The sequence below is a fragment of the Salvelinus sp. IW2-2015 genome, linkage group LG18, assembly GCF_002910315.2.
Source record: "Salvelinus sp. IW2-2015 linkage group LG18, ASM291031v2, whole genome shotgun sequence".
Taxonomy (NCBI): domain Eukaryota; kingdom Metazoa; phylum Chordata; class Actinopteri; order Salmoniformes; family Salmonidae; genus Salvelinus; species Salvelinus sp. IW2-2015.
In genome coordinates, this window is record NC_036858.1 from 41976760 (window position 1) to 42002045 (window position 25286).

At 41.4% G+C, this 25286-nt stretch overlaps 1 pseudogene; it reads right to left on the minus strand.

The window, feature by feature from the left end:
- Nucleotides 1-25286, minus strand: part of LOC111977462 (serine-rich coiled-coil domain-containing protein 2-like) — a 107464-nt pseudogene that overhangs the window by 17015 nt on the left and 65163 nt on the right.

Sequence of the window (25286 nt, forward strand, 5' to 3'; positions counted from 1 at the left end):
TGCCACATTGAAAGTCACTGAACTCTTCAGTAAGGCCATTCTACTGCCAATGTTTGTCTATGGAGATTGCATGGCTGTGTGCTCAATTTTATACACATGAAAGCCGAATCCACTATTTTGAAGGGTTCTCCACATACGTTTGTATATATAGTGTACCTGACTACCTGACAATACATGGATGTGTGCACAGCGCTCATTCAAAAGTATTCCTCATTGAGAGACCAGACAGGGAAGGGATATATAAGGCTTCCATTTTCCTACTCACATTACTCACACACTAATAACCTTTTTACACCATTGTGCCTACCCAGACCATAATAATCTGCTGGCTTTGATAGTTTATTCCCACATTGTTTATTCCATCACATTTCCAGCAGCATAACAAGACCATCTCTAGTTATGTAATTGACTGTCTGCTCCTCTGACCTCGGTCCCAATAATCTGTCATGACATTTCTCATGTAGCCTTTACAGTATGCAGCCGTTCCAATTATATTTACTTTAATCCAGTCTTTTCATTACACACCCTCCAATTTAATGTCTGAAGATCACTGCAGCCAGATGCTCCTCCCCTACTTCCTCAAAGAAGATCCAAGTGGGCTGTATGTCACAGACAGGGTATGTATTTCCCAGTATGGCAAATAAATGAATGCAACGTTAGTAGTACTACTGTGTAAGGTGTGCTCAGTTGTTAACTTACTGTTTGAAGTATGACTTGATTACCCACTAGGCACACACTGGTTGAATCAACGTTGTTTCCACGTCATTTCATTGAAATTACGCTGAACCAATGTGTAATAGACGTTGAATTGCTGTCTGTGCCCAGTGGCTAACCTTAATATTTCGAATTTCTTTGTTTTAATGTTTACGTCTTACAGTGTGTGAAGTTCCCAGCACCTACCATAAGAATAGAGGGGATGAGAGCCACGTCCAACTCTTCCTGAGTGGAGAGGAGCTACTCACTGAAGAACAGGAGGACATTTCCATGGGATTGGGAGTAGCGGGCTGTGTCGCAGCCGGCTACGACCGGGAGACACATGAGGCGGCGTACAATTGGCCCAGCGTTGTCCGGGTTAGGGGAGGGTTTGTGGCGGGCCAGGCGCATGYATGCTGGCACTTCCCCGGTCAACTATAAGTGCTGTTATTGTGAAGTGGAAAAGTCTAGGAGCAACAACGGCTCAACAGCGAAGTGGTAGGCCACACAAGCTCACAGAACGGGACCGCCCGAGTGCTTAAGTGCGTAGCGCGTAAAAATGGATCAGTGGAAACGCGTTCTCTGGAGTGATGAATCACGCTTCACCATCTGGCAGTCCGACAGACGAATCTGGGATTGGTGGATGGCAGGAGAACGCTACCGACCCCAATGTATAGTGGCAACTGTAAAGCTTGGTGGAGRAGGAATAATAGTCTGGGGATGTTTTTCATGGTTCGGGCCCCTTAGTTCCAGTGAAGGGACATATTAATGCTTCAGCATACAATGACATTCTAGACGATTCTGTCCTTCCAACTTTGTGGCAACAGTTTGGGGAAGGCCCTTTCCTGTTTCAGCATGACAATGCCCCCGTGCAYAAAGAGAGGTCCATAAAGAAATGGTTTGTTGAGAACGTTGTGGAAGAACTTGACTGGCCTGCACAAAGCCCTGACCTCTACTCCATCGAACACTTATGGGATGAATTGGAACATTGACTGTGAGCCAGGCCAAATCACCCAACATCAGTGCCCAACCTCACTAATGCTCTTGTAGCCGAATGGAAGCAAGTCCCTGCAGCAATGTTCGACAGAGAACAAACAATTGCAAGATAGACTATTCGAATAGGAAGTTTAAACAAACCTGATACCTTTCTGCATTACTTGACCAAAGTGTAGGCAACATAACTTGTGCAGTCAGAAAATCCCTCCTTACAAACAAATAGACTATAATATAGGCTTACACATTGGCTGCTGTCAAKAAAAGTTGCTGTAAACTTACTTTGCCAACGCATAAACTAATATTTATAATATTGTCAAAGGGTTTAGTCATGTCGTTGAATTGAGCAACTGGSAATCGGGCTTAAACTCCCCGCAGCAGTCTTTCCAGGGGGGGKTTGTCGGAATTTTCTCACRAACAACTTTATTTTGAATAGCTTACAAGTGGTGAATTTATATAAAAGTCCACAACAATCAGATAAAATCTGTTATTTAGCCAATACCATTCTTTATAACACTTGAATGAACATTGGCTTAGGGTAAAAACCAATAAGCCTATTAATCTTAGGCTATGCCTTTTGCMGATGTAACTGTACAAATTATAAATATACAGTCAAATGATTTATAACATTCTTTATGTCAAGGAACGCCAGCAGCATCTTCACCCCCGGAGTAGCGAACTCAGCAGGATGACAGGGGTCTGTAGTCTGTCCATCCTTTGCCCTGATAAGCTTTTAGCATATTCTGCAAGTGATTTGGGTCAGGTCTTCTGGCTCACCTCTATCATTCAGCCTGAAACCGAAGAACTGTCAAACAGGCGAAGATGTGCTTTCTTTCCCACTAGAGTCAGCCATTTTTTTTTCTTCTGATTTAGCTAAGGCTGGTTATACTATAGTTACTAAGTGAAATCCTGTCACATTCCTTTTTTGTTTTTTTACAGTCTGAAACTGTAAGGAAGTATCTTAATTAATGGAAGAAATAATGTCACAAATGCGCTTACCCAGATGATCAAGTTGAAATAACAATAGCCTACACTTGATACGGCTATAACATAATTTTTTTTAAAGGTAGGCTCATATAACTATATCGGAGTATTTTTATGGACCAAGAGAAACATAGCTCCCCCTATTTGAAAATCATTCTGCAGYCTGGACTCGGTTAAAAAGTAACTAGGTCTAACACTTTWGTTTGAACAATGATTTAATGAGATTGTTTTTGTGGCTTTTGTAACAATTTAAATAAGAAGAATGACATTATGCACCAAATCACAGTTCTGSTATAACCAATGTGTCCTTTATATTGTGTTCTTCCCAGGCACCCAGTGTCCGGCCTGGAGCGCGAAGTCACAAGCTCTGCTAGTGACTGCATACTGTAGCAACCCAGCAGTGCAAAAAACACTGATCTTGTAACGGCAGTCTATTTCTTCCTCGGACGAGGAGAGGCGAGAAGGATCGGAGGACCAATGTGCAGAGTGGTAAGTTTCCATGATTTTAATAACAYGAAAACAAGACACGATRCAAAATAACAAACGAACTAACCGTAACAGTCCCGTGTGGCACAAACACTGACACAGGAAACAAACACCCACAAACCAAACGTGAAACCCCGGCTGCCTAAGTATGATTCTCAATCAGGGACAACGATTGACAGCTGCCTCTGATTGAGAATCATACCAGGCCGAACACAAACCCCAACATAGAAAAACACACATAGACAACCCACCCCAACTCAYGCCCTGACCATACTAAATAAATACAAAACAAGGGAAATAAGGTCAGGAACGTGACAGATCTGCCCTAGAAAGCCTACAGTATGTAAATTACGATCGCCAGAATGGCCAAACCCCCAAGAAATGTACGGACATTTTGGGCTCTAAAACTATGATCAAGTTCGATCCCCGCTGTGAAATATTTAAAAGTTTGCTACAAATCTAGATATTTAATTAAACAGGGATCCATTCTGACTACTACATTTGTCGACACAAAGGACCACTTGATGACACAGACCAATCACAGACCGGCAGGCTACGAAGAGGCTCGCGCCCGGTTGGTTGGTTGACTCTCTCAGGCAGGATGGAAACGACTACTGTTCATCGACCATGATCCTTTGCTAGTTACGGAAACTTTCACCATGATCCGTAGCAACTTGTTGGTGCCATTCAGCCCTATTCAGCAATATGGCACGCTTCAAATTCAAATACTTACGGCTTCATGAGTCATCGGGAGTTTTCCATAAGATTACATGGATGATGTCAGCGCTATCACTACCCACTGGTTTTAATGTCTATGGTTCTTCCYGCCAATTGACCCCTCCGTGCGCCACAATGTTCGGAGAGGACGATGGGACGATCTGTCATTCCATACATTGCCCCAACCCTAGTTAACAGTGTATCAACTAAGCCATGGGAACTTAAGAGTTATATCTAATAACATGGGTACCCTTCATATCTTCCGAAGTTACAGTGGACTACGTTAAAGTTATCAAAGTGTGGTGTATATAAATTCTCCAATTCCATAACAGTTAAACATTTAAAAGCCCAAACAACATCCTGGTCATTGGACAGTAGTAGTGTAAKGCATTGGGTAAACCCCTATAGAGGGACTAGTAGGCAGGCCACAGGATGTCACACATTAACAGTAGTGGTGGGAACTAAGATCAGAGGARAAGATAAACCACATTTTCTACCTGTTCCAACAGCCCTTTGAACTGTGAGGGGAGAGAGGSAGGGAGAGGGAGGAGAGAAAGGACAGACGCAGAGAGGATGGGAAGTGCAATCTGCAGTACAGCATAAAACGTGCAAAACTAAACAGTGTGAAACTTGTAACTTTGATACTGTCTGAAATAAAGAGAAAAAAGAGAGAGAAACACCCTGCGGTTGTCATCTGATTTCTGTTTGTTTACACTCTCTTCATTCTTTTTTCCTCTACTCATCATAAACCACTTCACTATATTCCTCCTAACCTTTCAGAGCAATTTGGACAATGTCAAAGTTATCATTATCGACTGTGTTTCCCTACAAAGAGTTAGAAGCAAAACCCTCACACAACCGAATGTAACAGTGGATAAAAAGAAAGCAACAGGAAGAGAGGGGGTATATCAGATGGGGAAATAGAATAATTAAATGGGGAAAGACTAAGTGAGTTTGAGACAGACAGAGGATGAAAGAAAAAAGAAGAAGTCACTACACCTGTACATGGCTGAGAGCTGATGGCTTGTCTCAAGCACACAGTCAGTCTCACCATCCATCAAGTGGTTCCACCATATAGGGAAATGGTGATGGGGTGGGAGTAGGAAGGGGGGATTGGGCAATGTAGTACCAGTGATAGGTAAGAGAGTAAGTTGAATGGGAGGATAGTGTGAGGGTGGGGACTATAGGTGATGGACTGGCTTGATGACTGACTATAGCATGCAGTAGTGGACAGATTGGAGACAAACTGGATTTAGGTCTCCACTCTCCAGATATATATACTGTAGGTGTACTCACGGCTTGGCTGTGTCCTTGTCCTCTCCATGAGGTCTGTGTGGCTTTGTCGTGGTGCGTTCGTCTGTCCCCCCCGAGTGACGGTGACCTCTGGTGGCAGTGACACCTCCCGGACTGAGCAGCATGAGCAGGCTGGGGGAGGAGAGAGAGAGAGTTACCACAACTGTATCAGGAAAAGAACAATAACAAATGAATGATCTACTAGGGTGAGTTGGTATTCAAAAACTGCATGAGTGAAACTTATTTCTGAGTTTTTGGGTTCTAATGAAGATACAAAAACAGTCTCTAGTCTAGACATGACTARTAGACCCTATTAACTCTATGAGCTTGTAGGTCATCCCCAGTGGGTTTTGAAGTTTGGATTATAGCAGTGGATCAGTTGGTAATTGACAGTTTGTCGTTAAACAATGTATTCATTCCAGGAGCYCCAATGTTGAGTGAGGTGAGGTTAATATTAATATTCAATCCAATCCAAYCTCATAATCAATGAAGAGCTAAGCTACATTAAAATTCAACATACCCACATGTCTGTCTCTCTCCTCAGAGAGAGARAAAAAAACACCACCAACCACCCTTTGCTAATGACAGAACATCTACAGCTCTGCATCAACTGCTGACAAAGCAGACACACAAACTCAGAAGTCAAAACTTAAAGTATTTTGGCAGCTCACCCCACAGAGAATTCAGCATTTATTTTTCCCTTTATCTGGCTCATTATATTATTCTATCTATCTGTCTCTCTGTTATTCTCTCTCTACCCTTCCCTCTATTATTCTATCTCTCATTATCTGGCTCTTATCTGATATTCCATTACATAACTCCCTTAATCTTTCTCTCCGTGTCCTTAGTAATTCTTTATTATTGTCTATCCCTTTCAATCAGAATCCTTCCCTACTACAGTTCATCCTCTCTCCATCTTTTCTATCCATCTCTCTCTCGCTTGCTTTTTCCCATTCTCAGTTCTTAAAGTTCAGACAGAGATCTGCAAATATCCAGACACTGTTTGCGTGTGTGTTARAGGTGGCAGAAGTGTGAGGGAGAGAAGAGCGGTGCTATGTGGGCTATTCTTATTGGAATTGGGAGAGCTGGAGAGGTTGGAACATTGATGTTGCTCTGACATTTTCTATTACTGTACCTGACGTTGCTGTAAGGAGGCCCTGAAGCTCAAGGCAAAAAAACAAACAAAAAACATACTCTTGGAATTATTTTGTTTGTACGACTTTGTATCTCGTTTAAACGACTTAGTATCTCATTCCAATTTCTTAGTATCTCGTTTGAACGACTTAGTAAAAAACTTGTTATTTAGTCTAATTAGTTCTCATTTGTTATGCAGCTTCTCAGACCGTGTAATGGTTTGCTACATCCATTCATTCATTGATTCCATTAATGTGATTATTCATTAGTTCATTGATAGCCTAAAACAGGGCTGCTTTTGAATGCCAGAGCATGTAAGTGGGCGAGTGAGGAGCAGAGCGTAATTCAAGCAGATTAAAAAAAAAAAATGGTGTTTGCCTTCTCTCCCGGCTCCAATTTCGCTCTGGTATTGCTCAGCCACAAGCTCTGGGCATGCTCTCCCTAGCATTTTTCATTTCCTCTATTCRGTTGTAATTATTTTGCCTACCACCTACAGTAGCCAATATCTAGTTTATATTCTACTTTCTAACAATAGGATATGTAGTTTCTATTTTGAAGGTAATGTATTATAGATGTTTCAGGTAGGCAATACATAGACCACTGTAAAATGAATGTTTGCTTTTCTTGGAATAGAAGCACCRTAATATAAATCAATTTAATGAAGCTAAAAYATATAAATGTAAATAATAAAGGACAGTATCGGCTCCTTTTCATAAATAAAGGGGAATAAATAATGTCAAACTGCAGAGGTCAAACAATTTGTGCACACAAGCAAGCACCAACAAGCTTCACATGTGCACTGAGCATGGGAAATGCACCCTACAAATAAAACAATATGATCATTATATAGACAGGAAAACACAAATGTAAAAGCTTGATTACAAACATTTTAAATACATTGAGATGAAGCCACCCCCATGTGTGGATGTTATTTCTCAAAAATCTATTACATTTAAGTAGGGACCGACACAGAGTACAGTAGGACATTATCACAAGGCTACATAGTCTACACTTCACCACTGCTGGAGGGAATACACAGCCATCCTTGATTGTGAGCTAGAATGTAATGTGTGCGACACAAGAGGTAAACACACATTTTACATCAATAGAACCAATTTAGGGAGGTAGCTTGATATCATAAGGGAATTGCTTAGACCGCACTTACTGGTCGGACTAGATATCTTGCGCAGTCTGGCAGAGAAGTGGCCTATATGAGTACTTTAATAGTAGCCTAAACATACAGCTAAAGTATTCATCACCAATACATGAATGAACTTCAGAGATAATAGGCTGGTTCATGCTGCAAACAACATGTTTGTATTAGCCTACCAGAATACAAAAAKAGGTTTGTGATAGGCCTTTAMTTGAAAGGTTTAACTTGTTATATCATATAGTTCACAATAACAGGAACAAATACTTTAAATCACCTAAATAAAAAGATGATGACTTTGTTTAATCTTTAAAGAGTAAGCTAATTGTTTACTGAAACTTAAGGAAGCTCTCTGATTTTCAATAGCACCGATGACAACAACCTCCAAGCCATAACATAAGRCTGCTGAACAGTTAATGAAATGGCTACCCAGACTATTTGCACTGACAATTTGTCTCTATGCACAGTCACTGGACTCTACCCACACAATCACACATACTTACACTGTCACTCCAACACACACACACACACACACTTTTACAGTCTTCATTTACAGTGCACTGCTGCTACTCTGTTTATTATCTATCCTGATTGCCTAGTCACTTTTACTCCTACCTACATGTACATATTACCCCAACTACCTCATACCCCTGCACATTGACTCAGTACACTTTGTATATAGCCCTGTTATTGTTATCTATTGTGTTACTATTTTCTATTGTTATTTGAAAATGTTCATCATTTTTTCGTCATTTTTAACTATGCATTGTTGGGAAAGGGCTCGTAAGTAAGAATTTCACGGTCAAGTCTACACCTGTTGTATTCCACACGTGACAAATAAAATTTGATTTGAACCTATAATTTGATGGTTGGAATGAATCCTCGAGAAGCAGTGCTTGAGAGGGAGAACCGTGCGTAATGGATGGATTTGGCGGATGGGTTGCAAAAGAAATCCTTGCATTGCAGGGATCAACTTGCTGTGGCAGTTTTATAGCCTCATACAGCAGTAGCAATAATACAAATAATAATAATAAAAAACGATGAAACAATTATTACCTTACTATTTTGTGCAGKCTGACGCAGACTGATAAGGCTATTTCAAACATTCCAAGCTACCAGGAGTCAAAAGCCACCTACTGGGCAAAAAAATGGCTGAGGTGTGCATGGATGATATGTACAATAACGTTGTGTGGAGTTGTTTTTATTAGYGGGAAATAGTTTAACTAATGTCTAATCGGTCAACATAACATACATAGGCATTTCATCATTAAGTCCTTTAGGAAATAATATCTGGAAGGTGAAAATACCAAAACATTCTCTTTTACTCAGAGTATTATTAATATCACCTCCCCTGTCTGATATCTTAAATTTCTCTATGCCACAATCTAAAGGTAGAAATGTCATGCTTCCGGTCATTGAAATGTACTGCGACTGGATAGTCCCTGTCGTTTCTCCTGATTTAACTTTTATGTTCACAAATTCTCTGTTTGAGAGAGTGGGAGGTTTTACCGACATGGACATTTACATGGACATTTAATCATGTAAATAACATGGGTGGTGGAACACGTAATAATGTCATTTATTTGGAACCGTTGTCCTGTGTGTGGGTGGCATAAATATTCACACTTCATCATATTGTTGCACTGTGCACATCCTCTGCATTTATAGCTACCATTAGGTAGAGGGCGTAAAAGAGCCTGGCTGATTTACTTTTGTGGCTGGCAGTTGGCATGAACCAATTTATCGCGTAAATTGCGACCTCTCCTATACACAATAAGTGGTGGATTTCACCCTCCAGACATTATTTCCTAAAGGACTTAATGATGAAATGCCTATGTATGTTATGATGTGAATTTGAACATGAATTATGTGCCTAATTAAGATTACTCTGATGTTTTTGTACGATGTACCCATTGACTAATGAAAACTTGSTATGTCCTCATTGTGGTTTTATAGACGTGTTTAATACATMTTATTTATACACTTTTGTAGTATTTATGAAATGCATATTGTTATATTTGGTAGCACWKATTTGTTTTTCCTTTGCCTCCAACCCCTTTCGATGCATGAAACGGATRTGGGTRCGGCTATATCTACATRAGGGTGCAWTYWTTWTTTTTTTAMMMMAAAAGCTCTGACGAAGGCCGTGAGGCCAATAACTAAGCTTATTAAATATCAGTGATACTATCAAGAGCAGTGTGGGGTTTCCWTTTTCCTTCATCGTGTTCAGTATATATTCAATTCTCCTTTCACTTGCTTATATTATGGCTAGATTAACAATAATATTCCTTTACGTAATTAAGTTTCCACATGTGTATTTTTCAGTCTTAATAATAATAATAATAACAATAATAATAATCATATTGTCACGCCTTGTCTGTTTCACCTGTCCCTATGATTGTCTCCACCCCCTGCAGATGTTGCTTTTTTCCCCCAGTGTATTTATCCCTGTGTTTCTTGTCTCTCTGTGCCAGTTCGTCTTGTATGTTTCCAAGTCAACCAGCGGTTTTCCCTTTCTCCTGCTTTTAGCTATTCTCCTTTTTCTAGTCCTCCCGGTTTTGACCCTTGCCTGTTTCTGGACTCTGTACCCGCCTGCCTGACCATTCTGCCTGCCTTGACCACGAGCCTGTCTGCCACTCTGTACCTCCTGGACTCCGATCTGGTTTGACCTTTCGCCTGTCCACGACCATTCTCTTGCCTACTSCTTTTGGATTAATAAACATTGTAAGACTCTAACCATCTGCCTCCTGAGTCTGCATCTGGGTCTCGCCTTGTGTCATGATAAATATTTAATTTGTAGAGCGCATTTCCSATACTCAATGCACATGTGAAGCTTGGTGGCGCTTCTGTGTGCAAATCATTTGACCGTTGCCGTTTCAGATGATTTATTCCCTTTCCTTTATGAAAATAAACTGATTCTGGCCTTTATTTTTTAAGATTTATTTATGAAATTTTAGCTTCATTAAATATATTATTATATTATGGTGTTTCTACATTTTACAGCAGCCTATGTATTGCCTACTTGAAACATGCGTTAATACATTTGAAGTCCTTCAAAATAGAAACGACATATCCTAATGTTAGAAAGTAGAATATAAACTAGATATWGGCTACTGTGGGCGGGGTAGGGTAAATAATTACAACCGAATAGGCCTAATTAAAAGKGACAGTGAAAAAGGAAACAAAAAATGCTAGGAAAAGCATACCCAGAGCTTGTGGCTGAGCAATACCAGAGCAAAATAGATGCGGGAGAGAAGGCCTTCACCATTTTCCAAATCTTCTCGAATTACGCTCTCCCCCCTCCACACTCGCCCACTTACATGCTCTGACATTACAAAGCAGCCCTGCTTTAGGCTATCAAAGAACTGTYAATGAATAATAMTATCAATGGGTGGAATCAGCRAATGAATGGCTGCAGCAACCTTTACACTGACTGACAAGCTGCATAAGAAATGAGGCCTAATTAGACAAAATAAGTTTTTYTTTACTAAGTCATTCAAACGAGAAAACTATGTCATTTGAATGAGATACTAAGTTGTTCAAATGAGTCTACATTTTTATTGTATTTGTTTTGCATTGGGCTTCAGGGCTTCCATACATTTGGTATTACTGTACATGGGGAATTTGAATAATGTCAGTGGACAGTTGTTTTTTTTGCCTAACGAGACCACTAGCCCCTGAACACTAATGAACGTTACAACACTGATGGATCCAGGTAAAAGCTAACAGAACTGAGKTTACCATTCCCACATATGTAGCTGTCTGACTATGGTATGAGTAAAACCACAACTCCYACATAACCCAATGTTGCACTAAGCAGCTGTAGTGCACTGGCAGAGAATGACTRCCGTTCTCTCGCTGACCCCTCCTGGAGACTCACCCCCTGTTGCTGTAGCTGCTGTTGCTGTAGTGTCAGCTGAGCGATTGTCCTCTCCTTATTCCTCAGCTCCTCCCTGAGCTTCCACACCTCCTTCATTAGCTCCTCCAACTGAAACACACACAGAGGTTCATTTCTAGTCTAACAATGCTACTTGTTTTGGCTCAAAGTCCGAAATAGTGTTTTTCCAGGTGGTGTCTTACCTGTAGGGTCATGCTGTTATCCTCTTCACTGCCCCCAACAACCTCTGGGCCACCGTCCTCCATCTCAAACACAGAAAAAACACATAACATAAGATTCAGTATTCTGAACTGTACTATGCTGGGCAGAAAGGAGGACTAGCTGTAGGTATATTGTATTTTATATGTTATTATAATGATACTACTAATTGCTACATAGTTGGGAGCTTCTTCTGTAGATTATTCTGTAGAATGGCTGATAAGGGCCTTGAAGCAGTTTGGAAGACATAAAAATAACTTTTCTCAAGCAAAGGGACATGTTCACTGTGTATCCCCAAAAAACTGTAATTTTCTGCTTTTGGACACTSTAGCTTGCCTATAGTCAGCTAGGTACACCGATACAGCCTGTTGCTTATAGCTCAGATCAATTATGACTAAAGTAGAGACGCATTTTACAGCTGCTTCCCAGAGCACAACATCACARCTCCAAAGAAACAATTAAGAAGAGAACAACTCATGGGCGGGCCAACAMATTGTTTGGTGCTCAAGGCCAAACTACCCTGTTAATTAAAGAAAACAAACAGACTTTCTCAATTAGATGACTATTACCAGCAGCAACAGCACTTCTTTTACAGTCAGAGGTCAAATATCAAATGAACATGAATCAAACATGGGTACAGATAACTCACATTTATCACTTTGGTCCTTATCAAAGATGTACCTTTTTGGAGATAACGAACAGAATCTCAGCTCTGACAAGCAAATACAATTACCATCACAGAAAGTGAACTGTGTGTCGATATGTGTTTGTCATGTCATGTCAGAGATAATCTTGGGGCACAGTTGACTTGTTTTGGAGGAATGTAATCTGTTGAGGGCTGTGAGGCCAAAGCCAATATCAACCAGCCTGACACTAAGGTAGATATTGGGGTCCTACAGGGCCAGACATGAGACGCTGTACAGTCCGAGGCTGTACACTACTGATTAACTGTCTCACACGTCACATCACACACTGTGTGTGTGTGTGTGTGTGTGTGTGTGTGTGTGTGTGTGTGTGTGTGTGTGTGTGTGTGTGTGTGTGTGTGTGTGTGTGTGTATCTCTCTGTTAAATGGAATGTTTCATCTGATACCGACAGATCTATTAAGTGATTAGGTACCACAGGTAACCCACAAGGGAGGAGCAGGGTCGTAATAAGAGGTAAGAAGAGATGAGTGACACATAGAATAAAACCATGTGCCACAGTCACTCACTCGCAAGCCATGGACATGAGACATGTGACATTCTCAGTAAAGCACAGTAAAGCCAGCAGCTATTTTCTATGATTACATGATATCAAACCAGTTCTCTTCTCCAGAAATCTCTCCATCTAAGGAAATGTGGGAGAGATTCATTGTGTATCTCTACTACATCCTCACAAGTAGGCAAAGAGGGTCACTGTGGCAGCAATACAGATTTCTACTGCCTTTCAACTTCAGAAGCCTTCTCTCACCTGGATGTGTGATAAACTCCTATAAAGCTACTGCTTGATAAAACATCAGCAGTCTAGCGTCTAGCGAAATGTAAACTCAAACCTTGACATAATAGTTATTCTACTAAAGTTACATTTTATTGGACGCTAAATCTATTTAATTGTAAAAGGAGCTGACAACAGTAACAAGATATGATTTCCACTTGCATAGTCATAGCTCAACTCAACAGTGTGATTAGATTGGAATTACATTGAGTTCCCGAGGACTACATTCGAGCCTTTGAGGGAGTGTGTGTTACCTGTAATAAACTCTTGAGTGTAAGCAGCTGGTTTTTCACTGAGCTGCAGTCCTGGGCCATATGTTTGAGTGTGAGCTCGTCCAGCGCCCCTGTGTGTCCATTGTGTCTCCCTACAGGAGGAAAAGGCCGGGGGCCTACCCTGAACCCCACAGGGCCAGCATAACCATCATACTGCTGGAACACTGGACCCCTGGGAGTGGGAGTGGGGGGGAGGAGAGAGAGACAGTCAGATAATTATAATTGCCACATTGACTAGGTGTAAATGGGCAAATTAAGTCATTTACAAAATGCACTCTGGTATTTTGTAAATCATTTCACCCTGGAGCTCTATATTCACGATTATCAAGTGGGTGGTTCGAGCCCTGAATGCTGATTGGCTGACAGCAGGGGTATATCAGACCATATACCACAGGTATGACAAAACATTTATTTTTACTGCTCTAATTACATTGGTAACCAGTTTATAATAGCAATAAAGCACCTCAGGGGTTAGAGGTATATGGCCAACATACCACAGCTAAGGACTGTATCCAAGCACTCCGCGTTGCGTCATACTTAAGAACAGCCCTTTTCCATGGTATATTGGCCATATACCACAACCCCTCGTGCCTTATTGCTTAAATATAGCASACCTAGTATACTATGTTAYGTTTGGTATTTTTACAATTTTMATGCTGTAGGATAGCTACTGATTCTCACCTGTTGTCATTGTGGAAGTGATCCGGTCCATTCCAGTGATGCTGCCTTCTCCTCCAGTGACCTTGTCGTCCCCCCCTCTCTGAGCGTTCAAAATGGGACATCCCGTTAGCGTCTTCACAGAGAGAAAGAGAGGTCACGGTCATCCAAGAGTTAGCTTAGAATCTAAGAAGTTTGTGTGTGTGTGTGTGTGTGTGTGTGTGTGTGTCTGGGGGCAGTGGTTCTATATGTTGCATGTAAACAGACTCCTGTATACACACAAACAAATATTGCCCCCTGAGAACATAGCTTATCTTTATCCCTACATTGTTGGAAAAGGACCCATAAGAAACATTTCACTGTTAGTCTACACCTGGGTTCGATACTGTGACCAAAACAGTTGCATTTGACTTTGACTTGAAACAGTTGCATCCATTTGACTTGGCAGTGAAACACAAATTTTGATTTGGTCAAAAAAAWATATACAGTATATATATTTTTTTACCTGGTCACGTTGCTTTTTTGTTCCCAATTAGCTTTTTTTTTAACATCCAATATAATTATTCTGTGATTTAATTTATGATAACATTTTATGAGATATGTAGGCGCTTTCATTTCCTGACATTTCAATTGAAGGGTATTGCGCTTCATTCTGTAGCTAGAGGACTCCTGATATCTCCAGGAGTGATAAGTATCATTTGTTTGTCTTTATCTGTTGTGGTCTAGTACCGTCTTTTTGCTAGCTAGGGCCATCTACTTTAAGTGCTGCCTGTCTTCCTACTTGGTCATTTGCAGATAGTTGTTGACACATCAACCAGGATCAAGGAGCAGGGCAATTTGTTACTTGTTTTGGTAATCACTGTATTGGAGGGGGAATGGTTTAATCTATTTTCTGAGTGTATATAACCAGCTTCTCAGGCTCCATGCTTCATTCTATTGCTAGAGGACTCCTGATATCTCCAGTAATCAGTGGCTGTATTGGAGGGGGAGTGGATTCACCTCTTTTAGGCAATCAGCAATTAGTACAGGGAGGTGTGCTCTCCACCTCTGCTAGGCAATTAGCAATTAGTGTTTGTTAGGAGCGCCTGTCAGGAACTATACATGGAAAGTGGCGTCTGTTCTTGCAGCGACATGGTCATTTGTGCTCGTCTCTTCTGTTTGTTTAAAGTTGTGATCTACCTTAACCAACAAAGTTTTTAGTTGTATTAAATTGGATAATTAATAATGAGGTAAATAGCAGTATGTTTTTTTGTGAAACACACCAAACAAGCTGCACAACCACCATTAATACAATCAACGTGTTCCYAAGGAAAGGCTTCTAAACCAAGGAAGCGTGGCAATAGAGGAGGAATTTCGAATCGGATTAAAAAACAGCCCTTCAGAACACCTCTATTATGCACGGCAATGTACAAAGCATAAGGAATAAGACTGATGAGCTACGTACGGGCTTGTACCCAATACCTCTCAGAGTACTGACAATCCTGCTTGATCTGTYTATCTGAGACCTGGCTTACGGAAAAGGATCCCGACTCCATTGTGGAGCTTTATGGCTCAACAATTATTAGAATGGACCGAAACATCAACTCTGGTAAGAGATGGTGGTGGAGTTTGTGCAATCATCAATGAGAAATATTGCAATCCTGCCCATATTACAACTAAGCACAAGGTCTGTAATAAAGACATTGAACTCCTTGCTCTTAACCTACRGCCATACTACCTGCCATGGGAAATAAATCAGGTCCGATTATTTATTGTTTACGTAGCCCACGCTGACTCCCAAATAGCTGCAGACTTGATTCACGACCTTGTATCCCAGGCTGAGACAGTCACCTGAAGCAGTAAAGCTGATCCTGGGAGACTTTAACATGTGCAATCTATCTGAAGACTTACCATCATATCAGCAATATGTTACATGTCCTACCCGAAATGAAGCCCTTCTGCCTCTGTTTTGCTAACATCCCAGGTGTGTATTTTTCCAAGGCACTACTATCTTGTGGGTTCGGATCATAACATGGTTCAGCTCATCTCAGTCTACAAAGCACGTCTGCAATGAGAAAAGGCTAAAAAGGTGGAGATTAAAAGCTGGACTGAAGCTCTCCATGACTGTTTTGAGTCCACTGATTGGGCAKCTCTGATGGACAGCRCCGATGACCTGGAAGAGGCAGYGGATACCGTCTCTGAGTACATCTGTTTCGGTGAGGATCTCATTATTCCCAAAAAGGAAGGCAATATCTCCCCCAATAATAAACTGTGGGTAACTCAGGAATTAAAAGAACTCCTCAACCAGAAAAAAAWKTGTTTTAAATCAGGTGGCAGTAAAGAGGAAAGGAAAAATATTCAGARGCAACTTAAAAGCATTTAAGGAGTGCAAAGCAGTGTACAAACACCAATTATAAAACCTTTTCAAGGACAGTAAGAAAGCCTGGCAAGGGCTACAAACCATCATAGGCTACAAACCAAAGAGACATTGGATGACTGTCAAATGACCTTGCTTTTGCAAAGTATTTTAACAGTTTCTATTGTAGGTTTGACTTTTTGTGATTTTACATCGCAGCAGAAAGTGGCCTTGGACAGTATAGACAGCATACCAGCTGTTGATATACAGATTTCTGTGAAAGACATCAAGCAATACCTTCAACGTGTCAACCCACAAAAATCATATGGTCCAGACGACTTTGTCAACCACTTTGAAAAAAAGGTTGACGACATCCRCTACTCATTCACTCAGCCTATTGACTCCACTGGTCTCACTCGCAGAGAACTACCCTACGCCTTGACCTCTTTCTCTCCTCTCTCTCCAGATGACATCCTGTGACTAGTGAGGTCTACCTGCCCGACAACCTGCCCACTMGACCCCCATCCCTTCTCCAGACCCTCTCTGGAGACCTTCTCACYTCCCTCAACTTATCCCTGACCACTGGCTGCATCCCCTCTGAGGTCAAAATGGCCCGAGTTGCTCCCCTCGACTCATCTGACGTCAAACTATAGACCTGTGTCTCCTCATTCTTTTCTTTTATTTATCTCTCTCAGAACGATCTTCTTGACCCTAACCAGTCAGGCTTCAAGATGGGTCACTCAACCGGAACTGCTCTTCTCTGTGTCACGGAGGCTCTCCRCACTGCCAAAGCTGACTCTCTCTCCTCTTTTCTCATCCTTCTACATCTATCCACTGCCTTCGACACCGTGAACCATCAGATCCTCCTCTCCACCCTCTCAGTGCTGGGCGTCTTAGGCTCTGCACATTCTTGTATTGCATCCTACCTGGTGACGTGGAGAGGATCTGTGTCTGCTCTACGTACTCTCATGACTAGGACAGCAGAGTCCCTGCCCATCTTCCAAAAACATCTGAAACCCTACCTTCAAACAGTATTTTAAATAATCCTCTTCCTCACCTTGACCACCCCCCCACAAAAAATACAAATACATTTTCTTTAACCATAACTTTTCACATAGACAACATTGGATTTTGGCTTGATTTTCCATACATTCCATTACAAAGGGAAACCATTTTGGTCGCTTTCTTGTTTTTAAAACATGATACAGTAACCCATCATCTCAGATGGTGAGGCTGACTAGATGCCACATGGACAGACTTTATTAGTGTGTTTGAGTTGGGAGCATGCTGTCTATTTAGTCAGGCAATGCTCACATTACTCTGACATTTTAGAATGTAAAAATAAGGTGAAAATCAATGCTTAATACCATTTGGTATAGATTATAAAAAATGCATTCTTAAAGTGGTAATGCATATGTTTTTGCAWACATTTTGGGGGGAGTTTCTTTTTCATCTATAGGCTATTACAACAATTACATGTAAAATGTAGGTCCGTAACTTCTCTAGGGTATGTGGGACGGTAGCGTCCCACCTAACCAACAGCCAGTGAAATTGCAGGGCGCCAAATTCAAAACAACAGAAATCTCATAATTAAAATTCCTCAAACATACAAGCATTATACACAATTTTAAAGATAAACCTCTCGTTAATCCAACCAAAGTGTCTGAATTTCACAAACGGATGTACGGCGAAAGCACACCTTGCGATTATGTAAGGTCAGTACATAGCCACAGAAAATACACAGCCATTTCCAGCCAAAGAGAGAAGTAACAAAAAGCAGAAATAGAGTTAAAATGAATCACTAACCTTTGAGATCTTCATCAGATGACACTAATAAGACTTCATGTTACACAATACATACATGTATGTTTTGTTCGGTAAAGTTCATATTTATATCCGAAAATCTGAGTTTAGGCGGGACGTTACTGCCTCACTTGGCCAAAAGCCAGAGAAAATGCAAAGCCCCAATTTCTAAATAATTACTATAAAAATCAAACTTTCATTAAATCATAACATGAAAGATACCAAATTAAAGCTACACGTGTTGTGAATCCAGCCAACATGTCAGAATTCAAATAGGCTTTTCGGTGAAAGCATATGATGCTATTATCTGAGCATAGCACCATAGTAAACAAAGAGAGAAAACATTTAAACCCTGCAGGTGCGACACAAAACGCAGAAATACAAATATAATTCATGCCTTTGACGAGCTTCTGTTGTTGGCACTCCAATATGTCTCAAACATCACAAATGGTCATTTTGTTCGATTAATTCCGTTGATATATATCCAAAATGTCCATTTATTTGGCGCGTTTGATCCAGAAAAACACTGGTTCCAATTTGCGCAACGTGACGACAAAAATATCGCAAAAGTTACCTGTAAACTTTGCCAAAACATTTCAAACTACTTTTGTAATACAACTTTAGGTATTTTTAAGTAAATAATCGATAAAAATGAAGACGGGATGATCTGTGGTTCAATATAGGAAAAAACAAACATGCTTTCTGGTCTTGCGCCCTATTCAAACAGTACACATGAAGTGACACTTTTTCAAGATGGCCGTACTTCTTAATTACACAAAGGAATAACCTCAACCAATTTCTAAAGACTGGTGACATCCAGTGGAAGCGGTAGGAACTGCAAGCAAGTCCCTTAGAAATCTGGATTCCCAATGAAAGATCATTKAAAACAGGGTGACCTCAAAAMAAAAGAATTCTGAATGGTTTGTCCTCGRGGTTTCGCCTGCTACATAAGTTCTGTTATACTCACAGACATGATTCAAACAGTTTTAGAAACTTCAGAGGTGTTTTCTATCCAAATCGACTAATAATATGCATATCTTATCTTCTGGGGATGAGTAGCTGGCAGTTTAATTTGGGCAGTTTAATTTGGGCAGTTTAATTGGAGCAGTTTAATTCCGAATGCTGCCCCCTACCCTAGAGAAGTTAAATTACAATTTAAGTGCTTGAAAAAGCCCTTGAATTTCACGTTCAAATGTCTGTATGAACCCTGTATAGAATATTTTCTCAGACCGCAAATTAAATCTAAAATCACCTGCTATTGAAATTATGCACTCATCATTTGCTTTCCTATCAGATCTTGACCCGGGACAGAATTTCTTTCATTTGGGCCAGTAGCTTTCAGTTGGCACTGGCCCAGTGCGCCACAGGCAAATTTACCTGAAAGTTTAGTTTTGTATGGAATGCAGGCACATTATGGGACACAGGCCAGGTCATTATCAGTGTGTRTGTGTGTGTATGTACAGTTGAAGTCGGAAGTTTACATAMACTTAGGTTGACTGTGCATTTAAACAGCTTGGAAAATTCCAGAAAATTATGTCATGGCTTTAGAAGCTTCTGATAGGCTAATTGACATAATTTGAGTCAATTGGAGGTGTACCTGTGGATGTATTTCAAGGCCTACCTTCAAACTCAGTGCCTCTTTGCTTGACATCATGAGAAAAAAAAAAAAATCAGTCAAGACCTCAGAAAAAAAATGTGGACCTCCACAAGTCTGGTTCATCCTTGAAGGTACCACGTTCATCTGTCCAAACAATATAACGCAAGTAGAAACACCATGGCGGACCACGCAGCCGTCATACCTCTCAGGAAGAGAGACGAGTTCTGTCTCCTAGAGATGAACGTACTTTGGTGCGAAAAGTGCAAATCAATCCCAGAACAACAGCAAAGGACCTTGTGAAGATGCTGGAAGAAACAGGTACAAAAGTATCTATATTCACAGTAAAACGAGTCCCTATATCGACATAACCTGAAAGGGCCACTCAGCAAGGAAGAAGCCACTGCTCCAAAACCGCCATAAAAAGCCAGACTATGGTTTGCAACTGCACATGGGACAAAGATCATACTTTTGGAGAAATATCCTCTGGTCTGATGAAACAAAAAATATAACTATTTGGCCATAATGACCATCGTTATGTTTGGAGGGAAAAGGGGAGGCTTGCAAGATGAAGAACACCATCCCAACCGTGAAGCACGGGGGTGGCAGCATCATTGTGGGGGTGCTTTGCTGCAAGAGAGACTGGTGCACTTCACAAAATAGAAGGCATCATGAGAAAGGAAACATTATGTGGATATATGAGCATTATCTCAACACATCAGTCAGGAAGTTAAAGCTTGGTCGCCAATGGGTCTCCCAAATTGACAATGACCCCAAGCATACTTCCAAAATTGTGGCAAAATAGCTTAAGGACAACAAAGTCAAGGTATTGGAGTGCCATCACAAAGCCCTGAACTCAATCCCATAGAAAAATTGTGGTTAGAACTTGAAGAAGCGTGTGCGAGCAAGGAGCTACACACCTGACTCGTAACATCAGCTCTGGCAGAGGAATGGCCAAAAATTCACCCAACTTTTTGTGGGAAGCTTGTGGAAGGCTACCTGAAACGTTTGACCCACAGTTAAACAATTTAAAGGCAATGCTACCAAATACTAATGAGTGTATGGAATGTATGAAAGAAATAAAAGCTGAAATAAATCATTCTCTCTACTATTATTCTGACATTTCACATTCTTTAAATAAAGTGGTGATCCTAATGACCTAAAACGGGGAATTTTTACTAGGATTAAATGTCAGAATTGTGAAAAACTGAGTTTAAGTGTATTTGGCTAAGGTGTATGTAAACTTCCGACTTCAACTGTATGTGTGTGTGTGTGTGTGTTGTGTAATAAAATATATACACACACACACACACACACACACACACACACACACACACCCACACACATTGCCTTCGGAAAGTATTCAGACCCTTTACTTTCCACATTTTGTACGTTAAAGCCTTATTCTAAAAGGATTAAATAGTTTTTTCCCTCATCAATCTAGACACAACTGAAATATCACATTTACATAAGTACTCTCCTTGGCAGCATTGAGTCTTCTTGGGTATGACGCTACAAGCTTGCACACCTGTATTTGGGGAGTTTCCCCCATTCTTCTCTGCAGATCCTCTCAAGCTCTGTCAGGTTGGATGGGAGTGTTGCTGCATTGTTTTCAAGTCTCTCCAGAGGTTTACTTTTATTTAACCTTTATTTAACTAAGCAAGTCAGTTAAATAAGCCAAATTCTATTTACAATGACGGCCAAACCCGGACAACGCTGGGACAAGTGTGCGCCGCCCTATGGTATTTCTGGCTGTGCCTCTCAAGGACATTCAGAGACTTGTCCCGAAGCCACTCCTGTGTTGTCTTGGCTGTTTGTTAGGGTCGTTGTCCTGTTGGAAGGTGAACCTTCGCCCAAGTCTGAGGTTTTGAGTGCTCTGGAGCAGGTTTTCATCAATAATCTCTCTGTAATTTGCTTGGTTCATTGTTGCCCTGATCCTGCCTAGTCTCCCAGTCCCTGCAAATCTAAAACATCCCCACAGCATGATGCTGCCACCACCATGCTTCACCGTAGGATGGTGCCAGGTTTCCTCCAGACGTGGCGCTTGCATTCAGGCCAAAGAGTTCAATCTTGGTTCAGACTAGAGAATCTTGTTCTCATGATCTGAGACTTTATGCCTTTTGGCAAACTCCAAGTGAGCTGTCATGTGCCTTTTTACTGAGGAGTGGCTTCCGTCTGGCCACTCGACAATCAGCCTGATTGGTAGAGTGGTGCAGAGAGGTTGTCCTTCTGGAAGTTCTCCCATCTCCACAGAGGAAAACTCTAGAGCTCGGTTATGACCATCGGTTTCTTGATCACCTCCTTGACCAAGGCCCTTCTCCCCCGATTGCTCAGTTTGGCCGGGCGGGCCAGCCTCTAATATTGGTGGTTCCTAACATCTTCCATTAACGAATGATGGAGCCACTGTGTTCTCTGGGACCTTCAATGTTGCCAGACAAATTTTTTTTGGTACACTCCCAAAAGATCTGTGCCTCGACACAATCCTGTCTCGGAGCTCTACAGACAATTCCTTAGACCTCATGGCTTGGTTTTTGATCTGACATGCACTGACAAATGTGGGACCTGATATAGACAGGTGTGCCTTTCCAAATCATGTCCAATCAATTTAGTTTACCACAGGTGGACTCTAATCAAGTTCAAATCAAATTACATTTTATCTGTCACATACACATGGTTAGCAGATGTTAATGTGAATGTAGCGAAATGCTTGTGCTTCTAGTTTTGACCATGCAGTAATATCTAACAAGTAATCTAACCTAACAATTTCACAACAACTACCTTATACACACAAGTGTAAAGGAATGAAAAATAATATGTGCATAAAAATATATGAATGAGCGATGGCCAAACGGCATAGGCAAGATTCAGTAGATGGTATAGAGTACAGTATATTCATATGAGATTAGTAATGTAGGGTATGTAAACATTATATAAATAAAGTGGCATTGTTTAACTTCTCTAGGGTAGGGGGCAGCATTCGGAATTGTGGATGAAAAGCATGCCCAAATTAAACTGCCTGCTTCTTGGGCCCAGAAGATATGATATGCATATAACTGGTAGATTTGGCTAGAAAACACTTTAAAGTTTCCAAAACTGTTAAAATAGTGTCTGTGAGTATAAAAKAACTGATTTGGCAGGCGAAAATCTTAGAAAAATCCATTCGGGAAGTAGTTTTTTKKRKRKWTTTKTAKTTTTCTATTCAATGCCATTACAGTATCCATTGATTTAGAACTAAAATTGCAGTTCCYATGCCTTCCACTAGATGTCAACAGTCTTTAGAAATTGTTTCAGGCTTGTATTCTGAAAAATTWGAAAGTAAGAGCAGTCTGAATGAGTGGACCCTAAAGTGTCACAGAACTTTTTCATGCGCGCGACAGAGAGAGTGCCTTTCTTGTTTGACGACGTTATTGTATTGACGAACCTTTTATATTGACGACGTTATTGTCCGGTTGAAATATTATCGATTATTTAGGCTAAAAACAACCTGAGGATTGAATATGAACATCGTTTGACATGTTTCTATGCACTTTACGGATACAATTTGGATTTTTTTGTCTGCCTGTTTTGACTGCGTTTGAGCCTGTGGATTACTGAAGAAAACGCGCGAACAAAACTGAGGTTTTTGGATATAAAGAGACTTTATCGAACAAAAGGAACATTTATTGAGTAAATGAATGTCTGTTGAGTGCAACCATATGAAGATCATCAAAGGTAAGGAATAAATTTTATCTCTATTTCTGACTTGTGTAACTCTTCTACTTGGCTGGTTACTGTTTATAATGATTTGTCTGCTGTGCTATGTTCTCAAATAATCGTAAGGTATGCTTTCGCCGTAAAGCATTTTTTAAATCTGACTGTTGGATTCACAAGACGTTCATCTTTAAAACTATGTAAAATATGTTTTGTTTTCTGAAAATGTATAATGAGTATTTCTGTATTTGAATTTGGCGCCCAGCAGTTTCACTGTGCTGTTCGAGAGGTGCGGACGCCCTAACGCTCTCACGTACCCCCTCAAGAGAGGTTAAAGTGACTAGTGATACATTATATAAATCCAATCATATTAAAGGGCTAGAGAGTGATTCAGTATTGTTGTATGCAGCCCACTCAATGTTAGTGTATGGCCTGTTTTAACAGTCTGATGGCCTTGAGATAGAAGCTGGTTTTTTTTCAGTCTCTCGGTCCCTGCCTTTGATGCACCTGTACTGACCCGCTCTCTGGAATTGATAGCGGTATCCGTGCAACAGCAGTAGGCGCGCGGTGGTTGTTGTCCTTGATGATCTTTTTGGCCCTTCCTTGACATCGGGTGGGTGTTAGGGTGCCTGGAGGAGCGCCAGGGTAGTTTGCCTGACGCTGGGATTAGCCCGTAGGCTGTGCAGACTGCCACCACCCTGCTGGAAGCCTTACAGTTGTGGGCCGGAGCAAGTTGCCGTAGCCAGGCGTGATGATAACCAAGGGCGACGGAATGTTGCTGGCGTTGGCGCGGCATCTGTAAAAAGGGGTGAGCTGTGTTTTTGGTTGACAGACGGAGATTCTCTTGCAGCCTGCCTGAGGCTTGTAGAGGAGCTGGCCTGGCCCTTCTTCCAGCCACGCTGTCTGTGTGGGTGGACCATTTCAGTTTGTTCCGTGATGTGTATGCCGAGGAACTTTCCACCTTCTCCACTACTGTCCAGTCGATGTGGATTGGGGCTGCTCCCTCTGCTGTTTTCCTGAAGTCACGATCATCTCCTTTGTTTGTTGACATTTGAGAGTGAGGTTATTTCCTGACACCACCACTCCGAGGGCCCTCCACCTCCTCCTCTGTAGGCTGTCTCGTCGTTGTTGGTAATCAAGGCCTACCACTAAAGTGTCATCTGCAAACTATGTGATTGAGTTGGAGGCGTGCATGGCCACGCAGTCATGGGTGAACAGGGAGTACAGGAGAGGACTGAGAACGCCAACCTTGTGGGGCCCCAGTGTTGAGGATCAGCGGGGTGGAGATGTTGGTAACCTACCCTCACACCTGGGGGCGGCCCGTCAGGAAAGTCCAGGAGCCAGTTGCACACAGCGGGATCGAACGCAGGGTCTTCGAGCTTAATGACGAGTGTGGAGGGTACTATGGTGTTAAATGCTGAGCTGTAGTCAATGAACAGCATTCCTACATAGGTATTCCTCTTGTCCAGATGGGTTAGGGCAGTGTGATTGCTATTGCGTCGTCTGTGGACCTATTGGGGCGTAAGCAAATTGGAGTGGGTCTAGGGTGTCAGGTAGGTGGATGATATGGTCCTTGACTAGTCTCTCAAAGCACTCATGATGACGGAAGTGAGTGCTTCGGGGAGATAATCAATTAGCTCAGTTACCGTTGCTTTCTTGGGAACAGAAACAATGGTGGACCTCTTGAAGCATGTGAGAACAGCAGACTGGGATAAGATTCATTAATATGTCCGTAAACACAACAGCCAGCTGGTCTGCGCATGGTCTGAGGACGCGGCTGGGTTGCGAGGGTTAACACGTTTAATATTTTACTCACGTTGGCTGCAGTGAAGGAGAGCCCGCAGGTTTTGCACTGTGTTGTCACTGGCTGTTGAAGAGGTGGGACGCTAACGTCTCACGTACCCAAGAGAGGTTA